The sequence below is a fragment of the Mobula hypostoma genome, chromosome 9, assembly GCF_963921235.1.
Source record: "Mobula hypostoma chromosome 9, sMobHyp1.1, whole genome shotgun sequence".
Classification (NCBI taxonomy): Eukaryota; Metazoa; Chordata; class Chondrichthyes; order Myliobatiformes; family Myliobatidae; genus Mobula; species Mobula hypostoma.
The window spans coordinates 38726801-38740601 of NC_086105.1; the positions used below are offsets into that span (position 1 = coordinate 38726801).

At 40.6% G+C, this 13801-nt stretch overlaps 1 protein-coding gene across 2 annotated transcripts in view; it reads right to left on the reverse strand.

The window, feature by feature from the left end:
* Positions 1–13801, reverse strand: part of parvb (parvin, beta) — a 68726-nt gene that overhangs the window by 40280 nt on the left and 14645 nt on the right. The window lies entirely within an intron of this gene.

Below are 13801 nucleotides of genomic sequence, written 5' to 3' on the forward strand. Positions count from 1 at the left end.
ATTGTAGTCTTTCTCTGGGTAAACACATTGTATTTGACTGCTACTCTTGTCCGTTGGCAACCCTACCCCCCTCCCCCCACTCCCCGGGGTCGGCCGGTCCACAAGAATATTGTCAATATTAAACCGGTCCGCAGTGCAGAAAAGGTTGGGGACCCCTGCCCTACTGTACTTTGGATGACTTGTTTCCGGAAGATTGACACAATAGACTAAACAGTTTCCCATTAGCTCCACTCTAACAAGAGGTTTCTTGGAGGTGAAGAAAGAACAGGAAAACTGCTGAGGTAATGGCCTTCAATGTGATTGATTTTGCAAACTCATTGGACAGTATCAAGGCTCGCTTGCCATTGTAGAGCAAATTAGGATGGTGAAGAAGGTTAGTAGGCAACTCACTGTCAGGAGGGTATCCCACACTTCCTCCCAATTGATGGAGTAGTAATTTGCTACTCAAATAAAGCAGCTTCACTGTGAAAGCTGAGATAAGGTACAAAATCAGGTCTGCATTGAAGTTCAAACAGGGAACGTTTATTCTAAAGAGTTTCCCCTGGTAGCAAGTTACTAGGTAACCTTGTTATACAACTAATTACAAATGGCAACAGTTCTCTTGAATCCCAATGCAAGTACTGTAATTTGGAAGCTCACTCCCAGGGAACAATAAGTAGAGGATGAATCATCTCAGCACTGTCCGTACACTCCTGGGCAACGGAACAGTAACATCCTTAAAAGGCAAAGAACAAGGTAGCTGTCCTCCCAGGAAAATAGTCCAACTGGGAGAACTTTTAAAATATGGCAAATACTTGGGTGAACCACAACTTCACTGCATTGAAAGAAGAGAAAAGTTAGCTTTATTTGTCACGTGTATATTGAAATAATCAAAACATACAACAAAATGCATCATTCACATCAGCACAGCCCGATGATATGCTGGGCAACCTGCAAATGTCACCATAATTCCTGCACCAAAATAGCATGCCCACATATCACTATCTCTAACCTATATGTATTTAATGTGGGAGGAAACCAGAGCACCTGGAAGAAATCCACAGAGTCAAAGGGATAATGTACAAACTTCTTACAGTTAATGGTGGGAATTGAACTCTGGTCACTACAGCTGTAAAGTGTTAAGCTAACCACTTCGTTACTGTGTCACCCAGTGAAAAACAGAGCAATGGAATCATAGTTTAGAAGGTAAAACAGGAAAATTATATTTTTTTAATCCGTATTATACAACTTCAGCAATAGAGTAGGTCACTTCTTTTTAAACGGTAAATAGCACTGAAGAAGAGTTGGAACTCATGCAAGTCCAAAAGTAAGATACTCAACAGTGATATATCCCAAGATACTGAGCGTTCAACATTCTCAATTACAGTGTGCAGAAAATGGCACGCCACAAAGTCTGCAACAACATAATCTCCCTGACAGTGCAAGGGTCAGCAGCAGTAAAAGCAGAAAATGAATTGGTATCAAGTGGAGACAGGGGGAAAACGACTGGCAGCCAGTTGTACATAAATTTAGTTTTACAGGAATTCAAGTCAGGAACATCTTAACACCATTTTTGGGGATGTACTTCAGGCTACAGTGTCAAAAGAAGAATTTTTCACCCCTTTTATTTTTGGTCTTGCTCATGCTTCTGATGTTGAAAGAAAGTGACGAATGACACCACACAAAGTGCGTGCCAGGAGTCCTGAACTGGCAAACATTCCACAACAGTATAGTAGAAAACTGCCCTAACAAGAGCAAGATCTTCTCGCCACTGTATGCAAGGAGTTCGTGTGTTCTCCCTGTGACCACATGGGTTTCCTCCAGGTACTCCGGTTTCCTCCCACAGTCCAAAGACATATTGCTCAGTAGGTTAATTGGTCATTATAAATTGCCCCATGATTTAGCTAGGGTTAAATTAAGGGTTGCTGGGTTTTAAGAGTTGGGAGGGCATACTCCGCACTGTAGCTTAATAAATAAATTAAGGTAACAAGAAATAAAGTAAATGGACAACGGGGGGGGGCGGGATTTGATGGCATGCATAAAACAAGCTGATTTTCAGCTTAAGCCATTTTCCTTTCTTCTGAGTCGCTCAACAGGTCAGAACAATATTGAAAGTCAACAACCCATTTCCCTCAATCAAAATAGAAAACAGGAAATCAAGAGTATGTTTATAATGTGCCACTTTTTGTGCAAGGGCAGACAGGAAGAGAGATTGATGGTAGAAGGGAGAGAGTACCTAAAGAGTACCTGCAATCTCATGGTTTAACACAATATGGTTTGTTTTCAAATTACAACTGAGTTGAAACCTCATGCAAAATTTTTCCATCTCCTAAAAGCTCAAGATTGAAGCAAGTAAAATACTGTGTAATGAATCATATGTTACACACTGATCCACTATCCACCATGGAGGATGAAATGCTTCAGCAATCCTTTAAAATTCATGTACATCACAGATGTTCATTTTAAATTATGTCTGTAAAGGGTTGTGAAACATTTATACATTCAACATTTAAAATTAACACAGTACACGAGAGGATCGTCCAGTTATCACTTACATCCACTGTGATGCAGTGCTTTGAGAGGTTGATTGTGAAACATATCAACTTCTGCCTGAGGAGTGACTTGAATCCCTTCCAATTTGCCTACTATTGCAACAGGTCAACAGCAGCTGCCATTTCTTTGGCACTTCACTCAAACCTGGAACATCTGGACGGTGAAGCTGCATATCTCAGGATGCTCTTCCTTAACAGCTCTACATTCAACACTATCCTTCCCTCAGAACTAGTCAATAAGCTCCAAACCTTGGCCTCAATACCTCCTACAACCAGATTGTCAATTTCCTCACCTGTTGACCCCAGTCAGTTCAGATTGGCAACATCTCCTCCACAATCACCATCAGCACAGGTGCACCACAAGGCTGTGTGTTTAGCCCACTGCTCTACTCACTTTATATTTATGGCTGTGAGGCTACATACAGCTCCAATGCCATATTCAAGTTCGCAGACAACACCAGTTGTTGGCCAAATCAAAGGTGATGACGAATCAGCATACAAGGAGATTGAAAATCTGGTTTAATGGTGCCACAATAACAACCGCTCACTCAATGTCTACAGAACCAAACAGCTGATCATTGACTACAGGAAGAGGAGACTGGAGGTCCATGAACAAGTGGTCATTAGGGGATTGAAAGTGGAGAGGGTCTCTGACTTTAAATTCCTAGGGCATTATTATTTTACAGGATCTGTCCTGGGACTAGCACAAAACTGCCATTACAAGTAAGGCATGGCAGAGCCTCTACTTTCTTAGAAGTTTGCACAGATTCAGTATGTCGTCAAAAACTTTGATAAACTTCTATAGGTGTACAGTAGATAGTACACTGACTGTTTGCATCACTGCCTGGTACGGAAACACCAATACACATGAATAGAAAAGCCTATAAATAGTAGTTGATACAGCCCAGGACATCACAGGAAAAGCCCTCCACAACAATGAGCACATCTACAAGAAGTGGCGCCACAAGAAAGCAGCATTCATTATCAAGTACACCCACCATCCAGGCCATGGTCTCTTCTCACTGATGCCATTGAGATGCTGGTACAGCAGCCTTGAGTCCCACACCACTAGGTTCAGGAAAAACTATTATCCTTCAACCATCAGGGTCCTGAACCAATGTGGATTAACTTCACTCACCTCAAACTGAACTGATTCCACAGCCTACAAACTCAGTTTCAATTGAATTGAATTGACTTTATTACTTACATCCTTCACATACATGAGGAGTAAAAATCTTTATGTTATGTCTCCATCCAAATGTGCAATGTGCAATTTATAGTAAGTTGTAATAAATAGTATGTACAACAGGACAGTCAATATAACATAGAAATACAATTGTATCAGTGTGAATTAATCAGTCTGATGGCCTGGTGGAAGAAGCTGTCCCGGAGCCTGTTGGTCCTGGCTTTTATGCTGAAGTACCGTTTCCCAGATGGTAGCAGTTGGAACAGTTTGTGGTTGGGGTGACTTCGGTTCCCAATGATCCTTCGGGCCCTTTTTACATACGTTTTTGTAAATGTCCTGAATAGTGGGAGGTTCACAACTACAGATGTGCTGGGCTCTCCACACCACTCTGCGGAGTCCTGCAAATGATGGAAGTACAGTTCCCATTCTAAGCAGTGATGCAGCCAGTCAGGATGCTTATATTTCTTCCTCTGTAGAAGGTTCTTAGGATTTAGGGGCCCAAACCAAATTTCTTCAACCATCTGAGGTGATAGAGGCATCGTTGTGCTTTTTTTCACCACACAACCAGTATGAATAGACCAGTACGATCCTTGTTGATGTGCATGCCAAGCTGTTCACCCTCTCAACCCCAGATCCATTGATGTCAATACGGGTTAGCCTGTCTCCATTCCTCCTGTAGTCCATAACCAGCTTCTTTGTTTTGCGACATTGAGGGAGAGGTTGTTTTCTTGACACCACTGTGTCAGGATGATGACTTCTTCTCTATAGGCTGCCTCATTATTATTTGAGATTAGGTCAATCAATGTAGTGTCATCAGCAAATTTAATTAGCAGATTGGAGCTATGGGTGGCGACACAATCATGGGTATACAGAGAGTAAAGGAGGGGGCTTAGGACACAGCCCTGAAGGGCACCTGTGTTAAGGGTCTGAGAGGCAAAGGTGACGGAGCCCACTCTTACCACCTGCCGTCGATCTGACAGGAAGTCCAGGATCCAGCCGCATAAGGCATGGTGAGGGCTAAATTCTCTGAGCTTCTTGTTGAGCCTGGAGGAAATTATGGTGTTGAATGCTGAACTGTAGTCCAAGAACAGCGTTCTCACATAAGCATCCTTCAGATGTGTAAGGACGGTTGTGATTATTGCATCATCTGTCGATCGGTTGTGTTGGTAGGCGAATTGTAGGGGGTCCAGTGTGGGTGGTGGCAAGCTGCAGATGTAGTCCTTGACCAGCCTCTCAAAGCATTTGCTTATTATTGAGGTGAGTGTGACAAGATGCCAGTCGTTCAGACATGTTAACTTGGTCTTTTTAGGTACAAGGACAATGGTGAATGTTTTGAAGCAGGAGGGCACCCTACACTGGGAGAGGGAGAGATTAGAAATGCCTGTAAACACATTTGCCAGTTGTGCTGCGCACGTCCTGAATACCCACCCTGGGACACCGTCCAGTCCCACAGCCTTGTGAATATCCACTCGTTGACGCTACAACTCACATTCTCACTATTATTTATTGTATTTGCATAGCTTGTCTGCTTTTGCACATTGGCCTTTGTGTGTAGTTTTTGATAGTAAAAACCACCAAGAAGATCACTAGGTCTCCCTCCATCCCACCCGCACCCCCCCATTTGTGACATTTACAAGCAGCATTGCAGATAAAGGATCTGAAGCATTGTTGAGGATCCCTACCACCCATCCCACAATCTCTTTGACCCACTACCATCAGGAAGGAGGTGCAGAAGCATCACGTCTAAGTCTGCCAGACTGAGTAACAGCTTCATTTCTCAGGCTATGAGACTAATGAATACTCTGTCACCATCGCGATCTCGTCACTAGGACAGCGAGCTATTTGCCTGTGCTGCACGCTATATGCATTTTGAACTATAATCTATTAACTTATTTATGGTAATATTTTGGTTTAAGTGTTATGGGTGATGTACATTTTGTGGGTGCACTGTGGTCTGGTGGAACATTGTTTCATTTGGTTGGATATATGTACAGTCAGATGACAATAAACTTGAACTTGAAATTTTTCATTGATTCTATTGTGCTTCTTCGTACTTGTGAATGCCCACAAGAAAATAAATCTCAGGGTAGTATAAGATGACCTATATGTATTTTGAGAATAAATTTTAATTTACTTTGAAGTTACTTTAACTACCAACAAAATTAACATCCAGCTGTGGGAAGTAGGCAACATTTTTATTGACATGTGCTCAGGAATGATCAAACCATATTTTGAATGCAGCTTTTGTATGGTATAGACACAAGGAGGAATTGAGGAATTATTATTTTTAATTCATATAACACATCAAGAGTATGTTCACTGGCAGAGATGTGAAGTGGCTTTTTTTCTAGGTATGTGGTAAGGATTGGGAGAAATACCTATTCCATCTCATGCTAGAATACTAAAACATCTTTGTTTACAGCACAGTTCAAAGTAAATCTATTATCAAAGTACATATACATCACCAAATGCAACACCGAGATTCCATTTTCCAGCATGCAATCCGCAAACGCCTCTGATCTGGGCCGACATTTACGTGCCAGGCGGCACCTAATTAATTAGCTTGTTTATTTCGGTTTTTTTTCTTAAAGATATGCTGGGTGCCTCCTGGCTACTGCTGCATTCTTCGCGGATCGGTATCTGTCCGCTGCCCAGGGGTTGGGATGGTGGGACACTGAGGTGTCATCTGTTTCCATCAGGGCAGGCAGGTCATCTTCTATGTCTGCCTGCCTCGATGTCGAAGGTCGAGGCTCGTCGTCTGCTGTGGCTGATGTGGAAGGCTTGCTTGACTGCTTAGCCTTGCGCATTTTTAGATCATACAGTTCTTTGTAAGCACTCAAACCATCCTGCAAATTTCCCCTAAGCCGACGTACCCTTTCAAAATTAAAGTCGTACTTTATCACTGCAGCGAAAATCTCACGCAGTTGCTTCACGTTCAATTCCTGGACGATTTCACTTTCGGTCGGTTCGCTACGGCGATCATTATCCTTTCCTCTTCCAATTGCATAAGTTCTTCATCTATGAGTTCTTGGTCACGGGATGCCAAAACCTCTTCAACATCATCTTCGTCAACTTCCACAAGCCAAACTCACTTTATCCTTACTTCATTCACCACGACTGAGACTCTTAATTATGTCTAGTTTTACGCTAAGTGTAACACCTTTACGAGCTCTTTCAGGCTTTTCCGATACCTTAGAACTCATCTTGCAAACGGATGCTCACAGGCACATGCTTAAGCAATGCTGGCTAGAATGCAGTTCCGAATCCGGGGAGAGCAGCTGCTTGGGGCACGTGCTTTTTTTCTCGCGCGTTGCTTTTCTTCGCGCGCTGCCTTTTTTCATAACAGTGAAAACACCTTCTGTTAGCGAAAACAGGTAACTAATGTAGGTCTTTCATAACAGTGAGGTTTCATAAAGCGAATATTCGAAAAGCGGGGGACACCTGTATATGTCATACATTTAGTACAATGTGTGCTTCCGTTCAACATACTGAATTGATATCTACCAATGCATTGTGATCAATTTTTTTTGGCAAACAGAGCAATAAAAGGCATAAGCAACATGGATTTCACATGGGAGCTACCAAACAAGCTGTAATACAGTAATGGCAGATTCTATTTATAGGTCATTATTGTGATGCTGACTACACCCAAAATAAAAATGAAGAATTTTTGTTAGCTTTCACCTCTGTATTGCAAAAAATCTGATCTTTGCCTAATGAAAATGTCTTATTATTTATTTATTTATTTTTCATGATGGGGGGGTATCACTAACTTTAAACAACATGCAACAATAGCTTAAGTGCCAAGAAGTCTTCATGAAGGAGGATTCAATAATTCAATCATACAATTAACTCAGCTTTGTATCTGATTACAAGCTTTTGAATTAAATGTACCGGCAGCTCTATTGTAACACAAGTTTCCATAATTCAAATTGGCTATAATGCGATTGATGGATTAAGGAACACTATTTGTCTTACCTGGGCAACATTGATTATAGTGCGATTGTAATCAAGAAAGCCTGCTTAAATCTGTGCTTTAAAGACAACTACAGCCTGTTCTATGATAATACGTTTTATAACGCAAGGTTTCTTAGGATTACTTAATAGCAGAACTATCTGCACTACCGTGGAAACCCCCTCAAAATCTACCAATGGCTCCACTTCATTAGGAACTTCGGAAAATTCGGTATGCTGTCAAAAATTCTTGCAATTCTATAGCTATATATAGCTATATAGTTGTATCACGCAAGCTCCCCTGCACAGGACTGAAAGAGGCTACAGTGTTATAGCTGCAACAGCCTGGGAAAGATTTCATTGCTAACATAATGATCTTTCTGTAAAAGCAAGTGTTTGGGCGAGAGGTAACGGATACTTTGTAATGTGAGCTGGGTCCTTTGTTCAGCAGGAGATGAAGAGGGAAGACGCTGGAGAGAACAAGGAGGATTTGACCCGGTGGGGGACCGTGATTTGATGGAGCCAGGTGCCGAGATCAACAGAGGATCAGTGAATATGATTTTTGGGAAAAGTTGAGCTCCAACTTGTGGACTTTAGACTGTTAATTATAATGGGCCCTTTTATTTTTTTCTTTTCAAACCCTTTCGTTAAGATTCATGAGTATAATTCCTTTAATCGTATGCAGTGTGCTGCCTGTTATTTCTTGGCACTGAGCTGTAACAGGGTAGCAAATTACACAGCATCCACACAAACCAGGGTTTGGGATGGGAGTGCCATCTCAATCTCACGGTTTTGGCGGGACCGGAGTGTGTATTCCCTAGACTTACACAGCCTAGGAAACCAACGGGGTTTCATAGGCTCAGGGAGTTCCATCACGGATACAAGCCTCCCTGCCACTGATGATATCTTCAAGAGGCGATGCCTCCAGAGGGTGGCATCTATCATTCAAAACCATCACCATCCAGACATGCCCTCCTTGCGAAGCTACCATCAGGAAGGAGATACAGAAGCCTGATGAACAGCTTCTTCCCACCCACTATCAGATATCTGAATGGTCAATGAGCACTACCTTGTTATTCACCTTTTACACTATTTATTTTTGTAACCTATAGTAATTTTTACATCTTGCACTGTACTGCTGCCACAAAACAAATTTCAAAGCACGTCAGTGAACCAAAACTCGATCTTCTAATTGTAATAACACAGAATAAACATACAAATTATTTGTAAGCAAAATAACAAATTTAAAAACATGGGAACTTGATAAATATTATTTCCTTCTATCAATAAGAAATTATATAATTTACATAATTATCTTTTAGTGAATGCATTAAATTTTCCCTGGATTTCTTTCATATAAACCTTATTCTACTGCCCTCAAAAACACTCTCTCATGATTACATATGATAGCAACACACACAGAATGCTGGAGGAACTCAGCAGGCCAGGCAGCATCTATGGAAAAGAGTCTAGTCGACGTATCAGGCTGAGACCCTTCAGAGTTAAAAGGTGGAGGGAGGAAAGGGAGAAACACAAAGTGATAAGTGAAACCAGGAGGGGAGGGATGAAGTAAAGAGCTGGAAGGGTGATAGCTGAAAGAGATACAGGGCTGGAGAAGGGAGTCTGATAGAGAGGACAGAAGGTCATGGAAGTAAAAAAAAAGGGGGAGGAGCATCAGATGGGCAGGCAAGGAGACAAGACAAGAGGGGGAAAAGTGGATAGGGAATGGCGAAGAGGGTGCAGGGCGTTACTGGAAGTTCGAGAAATCAGTGCTCATGCCATCAGGTTAGAGGCTACCCAGACAGAATACAAGGAGTCCAGCCTGAGTGTGGCCTCATCACGACAGACCATGGATTGACATATCAGAATGGGAATGAGAAGTGGAATTAAAATGGCTGGCCACTGGGTGATCCCCTTTTTCTGGTGGGCAGAGCATAAGCGCTCAGCAAAGCGGTCTCCCAACCTACGTCAGGACTCACCAATATACAGGAGGCCACGCTAGGAACACCGGATGCAGCATATGACCCCAATCGGCTCACAGGTGAAGTGTCGCCTCACCTGGTAGGATTGTTTGGAGCCCTGAATGGTAGTGAGGGAGGAGATGTAGCACTTGTTCCGCTTGCAAGGATAACTGCCAGGAGGGAGTTCAATGGGGAGGGACAAATGGACAAGAGATTTGTGTAGGGAGCGATCCCTGCGGTAAGCAGAAAGTGGAAGGAAGGGAAAAATGTGCTAGGTGGTGGGATCCCATTGGAGATGGTGAAAGTTGCAGAGAATAATGTGCTAGATGCAGAGGCTGGTGGGGTGGTAGGTGAAGACAAGAGGAACCCTATCCCTGGTAGGAAGGTGGGAGAGAACTTTGTGCACAAAGAATTTATTAATGACAGTTCAGGTTTGCAGCCCTAATTTTCTTTTTCCCCTCAGGCAGCCTAAATCTGTGCTAGCATCAATTGTTTCCTTCTCTGAAAAAAGATACACAAGATATAGTGCAGACAGAATTGATAGCACTTCTCTCCATTATAATATGCCAAGGACTTTGCCGACACAATAGCAATGGTGGTGAATTTTGTCTTGCTATCTACATTCACTGAGAATGGAAATTACTGATTTCCAGAGTCTTGCTTTGCTCCTTGATTGTCAATGGCAGTGTAAAACAGCAAGTTGCTTGAGGATTCCTGTTTTTCAGATGTCAAGTGTAAGTCCCACTCTTTCCTATGTTTTAGGAGAATCGACAGTCGCCTGAAAATCACATATAAAAGCATCAACTCCTTACTATAACTTGACACTCAAACTGGAAAGAGCTTGATGCTTAAATGGAATCAGGATAAAGAATAATATTTGTCTTGTAAATCAACTCCACTCCAGTAGAAAGCACAGTACAGTAGAGCAGCGAAGACTGACAAGAGGGTCAATGCGACAGCACAGCCTCCAGTCTATACTGGGATTCAGTCTGTCATGGACAAACTAGTTAGGATTGTACTATATCATCATGATGCTTGTTTAGAATAGCTATTTAAAGCATTTGAGGTCCTGTGATTTCAAAGAGTCACAGAGTATCAAAGGAAAACAATTTTGTTCATTGTGATCACAAATAGAGTACTATGTCCATTTCTGGTCACAAAACTTCAGGAAACATGTAAGCCTCACAATCAGAGATACACAATTATATGAAAGTAGAGAGATTTATTGACAGAGCAATTATTAATCAACTCAAAGTCATAATGAACACAAAGATTTTGCACTTAGCCTCTAACTGGCCCAACAACAACAACACAGCAGAGACCAAAAATTTAGAAGTTGTACATTAAAACCACTTTCTGGGATCAAAAGGTGGATCTGTGACAAAATCTTAAAGGGTATTTCCGGTGCAGTCACCTGGGTTTTAACTGCCATCCATTTGAGATTACAGATCTAACTTGAAATTCTCTTTTCCAATATTAACAGTCATCCTGTATTTCTTGTATTTTCTAGTTTTTTTTAGTATAACATTTGAAATAGTTTGCTCAAGTACAGGTGTAATCTTCCATAACACAGTGTCATCTACTGGACAATTATGACAACATCAATGGACACCAAACTCTTCAGTGATGTGAGATGTTGCATGATGACAGATGAAAAACTAAAACTGCCCCTACAAATGTATAAAAGGAACGTGACTTTATTCAATTTGAATTTCATGACATCTTGATCTTTTCTCCTACATTTTACTGGTATTGAGCTTTAAGCTTTGACTTTACAGGAAAAATGATTTAAATAGAGGCATTTGGGATGGCTCAGAAAAGATTTTACTATGATTAGCACAGATTATGATGTTATGCCTTCTGGGGACAGGTTGAAAATCAATATTCCAAGGTTTTAATGACATAGACATGGAAATGATGCTCCCATAAAGCTAGAATTTGAGGCAATAAATGGAATACAAACAAAATCAGAGAATATTGGAGCTAGGATCAAACATTGGATCTGTGACAACACAAAGATATAGGTATGCATGTTTAGGGTTTATCTATTGATAATAGATCTATTTTTTTAAATCTCCTTAGTTTTTTAATGCCACTCTGTATTTTATATACTTTCTATCAATATTCTGAGGATGTAAAATGTTTTCAAGTAAAGGTTTGGTTTTCAGGTTAATTACCTATCACCACAACTAGAATACATTAGATGTAAAGTGGTTTTAAGGATATTGACAGAAAAGATTAAATTATAAATAGGAAGAGTAATGGGCAAAATTTAATTATCAAAGGACACATGAGGACAAGTAAAGAGAATAAGACAAATCATTATCTTAAATTACAAAAGAAAAGTACGGCGAATTTTGAAAATAAAATGTTTAAATCCTGAAAATGCACATTTTCTTAACTTGCCAAATTGTTTTGGCCAAGGGGCCCAAATGTGTCCAGTCAGAACCTGATGTGGTATACTGTAAACTTACCTTAAACTTCATCTTAATAGTATAGAAGGCTTGTTGTTGATGGTAAGAGTAGGGACAGGGCAGGCAATTAAAATTGCAGGTATTTCATCCCTCCACAGCTAAATGCTGTGGAAAGAACAGTGGACATCAGTAAAGGCCTGCTAAACATTCCTAATAATTTTTATTTTTATTTGAGACTTCTAGCGTTTACCACATGTTATTTTTGGCTAAAATAGAAGGGAGTCACTAATAAATTCAAAAGGAAATTCAGGCATAATTTCTTCACACAGAGAACAGTTGTGACAAACTGCATAGATATGCTCAGGACGTTAGATAGGCATTAGAGAGAAAAGAATAAAAAGCTACATTGATGGGCATGGTGGAGGCTCATGTGGTGCTTAAATAAAAGCAGGAATCCATTGGGTCAGGGAACCCAGAAGTCCTCTGGTATAACCAGAATTTACTAGAGTTTATTAACACTGACATTTGCTATGAAATTTATTGTTTTCTGGCAGCAGTACAATGCAAGACAAAAACTTCTAGAAGTTACAAAAATAAATAAATAGTGGAAAAGACAAATAATTCGTTAAATGTGATTTCACTGACTGCTCAGAAATTTGATAGTGGAGACGATGAAGCTGCTCCTTAAACATTGAGTGTGGGTCTTCATAAATGGTCCTTAAGGCAAAAACACTGCACGACTCAAACTTTAGAAACGGAATTTTATTTTATCCATTATAGAATTAGGTTCAAAGTAAACGGTTGTGGATGTGACAAAATATTGGTTGCTATATTGAGCAATGGGATTCATGTTATGACCAGAAAGTATGCAACTTTATTTCTATAGCACTTTTCAAACACAAGGCAGTTCAAAGTGCTTTACATAGAACAAGATTTAAACATCAAAATTCAAATTGAAGACAATATAAAGAATAAAGTCACACAAAATGGATATGATAACTAGAAGTTACTGCAGGAGATTCAAATTAAAAGCTACAGTGAAAAGAAAAGTTTTAAGGCTTATTAAAAGAGCTTAAAGTTGGGGCAAACTTCAAATTCTCTGGAAGGTTATTCCAGATATGTGAAGCATAGTAACTACAAGCTGCTTCACCATATTTAGTTTTGACCCTGGGGATGGTAAGTGGATCCGTTCCAGATGACCTCAGAGCTCGGAGAAGGTTCATAATGCAGCAAAAGATCGGAGATGTATTATGGCCCCAGACCATTCAGTGCTTTATAAAACAGTAGTAATATTTTAAAGTCATTCCTCTGATGGACGGGAAGCCACTGTAATGATCTGAGAACTGAAGTGATATGTTTTTCTTTCTTGGTTTTAGTGAGGACTCTGACAGCAGCATTCTGAATGAGCTGCAGTTGTCTGAGGGAATTTCTACAGAGACCTGTGATAAAGCCATTACAGTAGTCAAGCCTACTAAAAATAAATGCATGGACGAGTTTTTCTAGATCTTGCTGATACACAAGCCCTTTAACTCTCACTATATTTTTAAGACGATAGTAGACTGACTTTTAATTGTCTTAATGCAGCAGTTAAAATTTAAGTCCGAGTCCATCACAACACCAAGGTTTCTGGCTTGGGTTGTGGTCTGTAGCAACAGGGATTCTAATTGAGCACTGACTTTTAATCATTCTTTTTTCGGCACCCAAGAACAATTATTTCAGTTTTCTCTTTGTTTAATCCCGATTCCTGTCTATGAT